Source organism: Ursus maritimus, unplaced genomic scaffold, assembly GCF_017311325.1.
Source record: "Ursus maritimus isolate PB19 unplaced genomic scaffold, ASM1731132v1 scaffold_22, whole genome shotgun sequence".
NCBI classification, from domain to species: domain Eukaryota; kingdom Metazoa; phylum Chordata; class Mammalia; order Carnivora; family Ursidae; genus Ursus; species Ursus maritimus.
The window spans coordinates 17543664-17550931 of NW_024424675.1; the positions used below are offsets into that span (position 1 = coordinate 17543664).

The following is a 7268-nucleotide window of genomic DNA, read 5'->3' on the forward strand; positions in this document are numbered from 1 at the left end:
CAAATCGCAATGAGCAGTGACCCCCGCCCAGAGCCCCAGATGCTGGCCCGGGTCTCTGCGCAGACATGAGTGGAGTCAGTTCTCTCATTAGTGCCATGTTAGGAGGACAGCAAAGGCACAAAGAGGTTCTTACACTTGCCCAAGCACATGGCCAGCAGGTGGCCACCCGGCTTTGAACCCAGACATCTGAAGGGCATGAGCTGGTAGATCCTGGTCCCTTGGACTCCCCCTCCCAGCTGTCTGCCCCGCTCCCAGGTGTTCCCGGGGCCTCACTCAGGAGGAGGAGGAGAAGGCAGAGGCCCTGGGAGTTTAGGAAATGGGCCCAGCTGGACCAGCAGGGGCTGCATACAGGTTCCAGGCTTCTCCCTCCAACCCAGGCCCTTTCCTGGCAGACGGCAGGGCTGAGACCTGGAAGGAAGCAAAAGGGAGCCCTGCAGGGGATGTTTCCAGGGGAAGCCAGAGGGCGCAGACTCTCTCCAGGGTCCGCCAAGTCCTGTCCTGCCCCGGGTGGTGGGACAGGAGGAGGCATCTGTGCCTTCATGGCCTCCCTCAGCCTGGAAAACCAAAGCTGAGCCTGCAGGAGGAGGCGGGCATCTTGTGGGAGGAGGAAGCCACCCCTGGGGCCTCCTTCAACTCTGGCAGCATCCAAGCCGGGTCAACACGTGTGGGTTGGCAAAAGGAGAGAGCGAAGGCCCGAGGGTTTCTATCACCCCTACTGCCTCCCTGCTGGTTCTCAGGGTCTTTGTGTCCCTCATTTCCTGTGCAAAGTGGGAGGCAAGGTGGACAGGGCGGAGCAGGGGGAGAGCGGGCTGGGGGGAGGGACAGCGGATCTCCCGATCAGGCCTGTGTTTCCTCCTCTCCCCAGGCAGAGTGGCCAGTGCCAGGGACTCGGGCAGGGTCACCTGGGTCCAGCCTCTGGGATTTCTACACCTGACAGTCCCTCTGTGAGTCTGACCACCTGATGCCAGCAGCACAGTCAAGCACCAGCTGGGGCCGAATCAGCAGGGAGCAGAAGCTCCGCTCTGAGGACTCCCTCTGACTGGTGTGTGTGCAATTCCTTCCCTGTGTTCTTGGAGTCCGTTTTTTCGAGCATCTGAGCAATATATGAAAGGATATCATCATCAACAGGTCAATGGAAATTTCCATGACTCTGGTTCCCTGGGGGCAGGAAAGCCAGTGAGCTTCATCCTGTTTAAACTGCAGGGCCAGAGCCCAGGTGGGCTGGTGGGGAGGCTGTGCATCCTAGGGCAGCCTGGGAGGGCGAGATCAGGTATTCCATCCAGGAAGAGCGGCCCCTAGAGCCCAGGCGGGGGCCCGTCTGCCCCGTGGAGGAGCCAGGGGAGGCTTCAGGCCTTACCTGTCACTGAAGACCTTCAGAGGAGCGGGCCGTGCAGGAGGCCCCCGGAGGAAGGTGCTGGGGACCCGCAGGACACTGGGAGTGTGTGGAGGCTGGTGACCGGGTCCGTCAGTCCCGTCACCTCCTCTGAGCCTCTCTGCCCCAGCTGCGGGGGGCGGGTATGTCTGGCTCTCAGTGTGGCCATGTGCCCCGTGGCCCTTGTGGAGCTGGGTGTCTGTCCTTGTCTGTGCTGAGCAGAGGGGTGTTTGGGGGAAGGGGCTGGACCCCTGTCCTCGTCCTCAGGGAGCATGTCAGCATGTCAGTCACTCCGACGGCCTCACTGGGCTGCAGGGAGGAGAGCAGGGTTGTGTGCGAATGCGGCCGTGTCTCAGTATGTCTGTTACCCGTGTGCATGTGTGTGTCGGGGGGGGGGGCAGCGTGCTTAGTGAACAAGGCCCCTTGAGCTGAGTGCCCAGATGATTCTTGTGATCAGCCCAGGGAACGGTCTTCACCCGCCCCCTAAGTTTACGGTCCTGGGGCTGTGCCCACCACGCCCCGTGGCTGGCAGGGCCCCCGGCCATCCTGGTTGTGCTGTGTCCCCTTACCGCCCACTCTGCCCACAGACATTTCAAAGGGATCTCCCTGCACAGGGCCAGAGCCCCAGATCTCCGTGGCCGGGAAGACGCCCAGGTCACCAGGGATCAGCAGGGGTCCGGCCTGCCCGCAGGACGCTCTGGGCTTGCTGACCCCTCACAGCACCCGCTGCCCTGTGCGCGGTGCGGCCTGGGCGCCTGGCTGCGCTCTAAGCCCGTGAGCGGAGCTGCAGGCCCGTGACCTCTGCCCACACAGATGCTGCCGTCGTGCCCGCTTTGCCGACGAGGACGAGGAGGCACGGAGGAGCCGAGGGCGGAGGAAGTGCTCCGGCCACAGGGTGCGCACACGAGGGAGCTGGTGGTGGAACCCAGCAGTCCGGCCCCCCAGTGGACTCTCCACAGCCCGTCCCTTCTGCGTGGACCCTTGGAGCCGCTCAGGAGCGGGGAGAGCTCATCCAGGTCGTGTCTTCACCTCGGAGCAGTCTGGCACCTGGGGCAGGCCCCGGTGGAAGCACCCAGAACAAAGACCTCTGCCTGAGTCCTCCTGTTCGCCTCCCCACGTGCAGGAACCTCAGCGCAGCCCCACGCCCAGCCCAGCGGCTCCCAGCCTGGGCGTCTCTGACCACTGGAGTCCCCAGGGCTGGAGGGAGGCCTTTCTCCACCCAAATCCCCAGCTGTGTCGGCTTTCCTGGCAACTGCAAGAACCATCAACGTCAGAGTGTTTTCTAGATCCCGCGTCTTCCTCTGGTAACTTAAGGGCCAAACAGAACAGGCATCTGGCTGACGCCCGGAGAAGAGCGAGGCGGCAGCTCTGGGGAAGCTGTCTGGGCCACAGTCGCCTCACCGGCACCTGGACGGACTGTGACTTGGGCTGTCAGGGAAGGGGCAGCGTCCTCCTGCACACCCAATGGCAGCCCTGGGACCCCTGATGGACCAGCGGGGAGTGGGGGGTCTGTTCTGCAGGGACGGCCCCTCCGGGAAGAGGGGGCTCATCGGCTCAGAAGGGCCTGCAGGTACGTGGTCCCCCGATGGAGGGGCTGCTCCTGGCATTTACATAGCAGGAGCCAGAGGCACAGACAGGGGCCTTGTCACCTGCACAGGCGTCTCTGTGGTCATGTCAGAACGGGGATGTGGCCCGGGGGCACCCAGGCCCCTCAGCCCACCCTCCAAGGGCACATTTTGGCTGACAGCACCGTGGGGGCTGAAGGCTGAACTTGAGCTCGGCATGGGGGTCCCTCCCCATCTGCCCACGGCTCCCATGTCACCCTCACCTGAAGCCACCAGAACTGGATTTGGTAAAAGTAAAATTCAGACCATCATCTCCCACACCAACCGTGGTCGGTGGTCTTCTCACTCCCCATGGGACAGACATTCCCTCTCAAGCCCCACAGCTCGGTCCCAGGACCTGCCTGAATCCCCGGGTCCCAGCTCCTGCTCCCACCTCCTCCCAGGTCCCCTGTGCACACGGGGCTCTGAAAGGGCCTGACCTCAGGTCACCGGAGGGAGTCCAGCCCCTGGACGTGGGCCTGAGCCAGGAGGGCTGTCCTCCTGCCCTGCTGGGAGCTGTCACCTCTTCCCAGGCAGAGGGCAACCCCCCATCCTCACTCCTCCTGTGCCCAGCACAAGCAGCAGGGCGCCTGCCCTTCTCCAGGCCCAGGGCCGGCTGTATACACTCTGTCCCTGCACGGCCTGCCCCTGCTGCCTCTGGTCACCTCCCTGACCCCGAACATTCCAGGAACTGCCCTCCTGACGGAGCCTAGACCAACAAACTGCCCCGACTCACAGAGGAGTCTAACAGAGGCTCTGTCGGTTTAACTGCTTCTGTCTCCAGGGAACCAACTGCCGGATGATGCTGATTGGCTGAGCAGCATGGCCCCGCTGGCCAACTGGTCACCAGCTGCCCGTCGGAGGGACAGACACTTGGAGCCTGAGAGGTGGGGGTGGGACAGGGAAGAGGGGAGGCTGGATGGGAATGCCTTGGGGCTGACCACAGGCTCAGCCAGTTTCTGGAGCCAGGACCCCATCAGTGGGGTCCTGCAGTACTCAGGACCACTTCTGGAAGGTCTTGTGATGGTTAATGAGTCAAGTCCCTGCAAATATGTTCACCTCGTGTCAGGATAGGAGGCATAGTAAATATTTCGCTCTTAAAGATGACCATCTAAGACCTAAATGATATTAGGGGCCACCGCTCCCAGGGACGCTCAGGAAGGTCAGGAAGGTATCAGAATAACCCTCTTCAAGTCCCATTTCCCTGTTCCCAGAAGCCCAAGGTGGCATGGGGGCACCTCAGGGGATGCTAAGGCTTGGGCCGGAGGTGACAATGAATTGTGTCCCCCAAAACCCATGTGTTACAGCCCTCGCTCCCACTGTGATAGTTTTTGGAATTGGGGCCTTTGGGAGGTCATTAGTTTCAGGTGAAGTATGAGGGTGAAGCCTTCTTGATGGGATTAGTACCCTTAGAGGAAGAAACAGCTGAGAGCTCCTCTCTCCGTCTCTCTGTGTCCCTCACGTGAAGATAGAGTGAAGAGTTGGCCTTCTGCAAGCCAGGAAGAGAGCCCTCACCAGAAACAAACCGTTCTGGACCTTGATCTTGGACTTTGCAGCCCCAGAACTGTGAGACATAAATTTCTATCGTTTAAGCCATTCGGTGTATGGTATTTTGCTGCAGCAGCCTGAGTACGCTACAAACTAGGGAACTGCATTTTCCCCCGCGAGTGCCCCGTCATTCTCTAGTTGAGCTCCCCGTTAGCTTTGATCAGCTGTTGTGGATTTCAGTAATGAATCCAAGCAGATTTAAAGGGTTTCAAAGAATCTGGGAGGATCTATTACTAGACGCTCTCCTTTGCTGAGACCTCTACGTTAGGTATTTAGTAGGTCCTCTCTCAATCTTCACAATCACCCTATGAAGCGGTATACCCATTTAACAGACAAGGACACTGAGCCTCAGAGAGGCAAAGTGATTTCCCCGCGATGATCCAGCGAGGGACGCCTAGAGCCAAGATGAGATTCAAGACTGTTGGCTTCAGAGACAATTCTGCTACCTTCTGCCTCCCTTTTGCGTAGAAACTAGATGCCAATTGCAGATGACTGTGACTCGGTCCCCAAGCAAATGAATCCTGAAGAAGAGATAGAGAAAATCCTTACCAAACACACTCCGCTTCAGCCTTCTCCCAAGCTCCCCAGCCCCACCGCCACCACTTCGGATGAATGGAGCCCACCTCTGGACAGGCCCCGTTTTGTCCTCGGCCTCCCTGTCCCCCAATAGGGCTCCAGGGTCAGGCTGCCTTAGATTTAATCTATTTTCTGATTCTCTGCAGCTCCTGTTCAGGAACAGTTTCCCCCTTACTGATTCATACAGCACACAGGCCAGAGCGGGTTCCAGGGATGCAGGCTGGAGGACGAGAGGTACCGTGGAAGGCGTGGAAGGGAGCAGAGAGGGGAGGTCCATCCGAAGAGGCCCCACTCTCTGCAAAGTGGACATTTTGCCTGGGGTGATCTGGAGTGCAACTGGGGCAGAGGATGAGTAAGGAGGAAGGGACCAAAAGCAAGGCCCCGGAGAAGGGGAAACCACAGGGAGGCCAGGCTCTGTCCCCTCCAATGTTGAAAATTCACTTCTCCTTGAGAACTCAGACACTGGCTCCTCCCCAGGGGCCTCCCGGATCTCTGTGGCCGACACCCCTTCCTGTGTACTCTGTAGCCGTCAGGCCTTTTTTTGGGTCGGTATTGGCCACTCTGGCTCTGCGCCTGGTCCGCTGCCCGGGTGCCTCTCTCGCCCAATAAACCTTAAATTCCTTCGGGGCCGGAGCCATGCCTTCTTCTCTGGGGTTCCAGCAGCTCCAGTCACAGTGCGACTGACACATCAAGAGGCTGTTGGTTGGGAGTCACTTATCCCAGGGACGCAGCAAGGAGTGAATATGTCCTGTACAGAGTGCGCCCCGGAGAACATTCACGACGCAGGGGCCATGAACAGCGCGCTTTGGCTCCAAGCACTTCGCATCTCTGATGGGGAATTAGGATGTTGTTATCCAGTCGGCCGCCAGAGGGCGTTGCGAGCAAAACTTCCAGAGGCTGCTCTTCAGCCCTTTAACTTACACTTCCCCCCAAACTCTGGAAATCACTGCTGTCTCCCAGAGACGAGGGGTACAGGAGTCCCATGCAGGTGGCCAGGGTCTCAAGGCATGGCTGTTTACAGTTTGCTGGCATTTCCCCTGGGAGAGCAGAGGCCAGAAAATCACCAAATTGACGATGGCCTGTTTGCTGGATGAAGAACAGGGCTGGAGAAAAGGCAAGACCATTAGGGCAAAGGCGTCATGAGCCCTGAGCTGTCCGGTCCCCGCTTTACCGATTTCTGGAAGTGTGACCTTAAGAAAATCATTCTCTTCTCTGGGCCTGTGAAATGGCTGGGCTCAAGTTCCTGCCTGTCCGGCGATGTCAGCTCTCACAACTCTCCTGGGCAGTAGGAGTGGATGCAATTTCATCCACACACAAGTTTAGTCCCTGCTTTCTGCCCCTCTTAGGGACTTACAGTCATGGGCACCATGCCAGCCTGCAGCCCTTGCTGCAGTAGGAACCACTAATATCCTGGACATTCCCCATAATCCTCCTGAGATGACCCATATACAACCAGAGGAGTGAAACATTCAGAAAAGCAAAAGCAGCCCAGGGCATCCTTAAGTGAGCCTCACATGGGCATACGCAGAAGGGAACTGTTCACGCAAATTCTACCAAAACATAGAGATGATGATGGCCTATGATGCAAGACTCGTTCTTGTGTATAACAGTAGGGCAGCTTGCAAATGCACGAGGCAGCATTCAGGATGGGGGCAGCCTTGGAAGGGAGACAACAATGAGGAGGGAGAGAAGGAATTGTTTCTGTAGGATTTTATTTCAGCTAGACACACAGAGGGGCAGACTTCAGACATCTATAGCAAAATGTCAACTCTGATAAATCTGGTTGGTCTTTTTTTTTTTTTTTAAATATAGTCGGTTCTAAAATTGTTTTCTGTAATTCTACGTTTGATTCATTCTTTTAATTGAAAAGAAAAAATGATTTGCAGTAAGATAACAGAGCCCACCAGCCCCTCAGAACACCTCTGAATGAAACTTGGCCTAAGGCAGGTTTTTGTTGTTGTTGTTATTGTTTTTTTTGCCCATAACAGAACTTTCCATAGCTGAAGACGTGTGTTCATAAAGCATCTTCGGTTTCGCAGGCCCAGGTGGGGCAGGATAATCCTAAAGGAGGGGCACACACTGTGGGGGAGGGACCAGCCCCTGCTCTGGATCCAAGCAGCCCTATAGTGACTCAGATCTATGGGGCCTTGTCTTCCTCATCTGTAAAA

At 57.7% G+C, this 7268-nt stretch overlaps 1 long non-coding RNA gene across 1 annotated transcript; it reads right to left on the reverse strand.

The window, feature by feature from the left end:
• Nucleotides 1-4730: 4730 nt before the first annotated feature.
• On the reverse strand, nucleotides 4731-5454 carry LOC121104539. The gene is made up of 2 exons (XR_005836853.1): nucleotides 5276-5454; nucleotides 4731-5045 (listed from the first exon to the last, which is right to left on the reverse strand). It is a non-coding gene; the product is annotated as an uncharacterized LOC121104539 (long non-coding RNA).
• Nucleotides 5455-7268: the final 1814 nt, after the last annotated feature.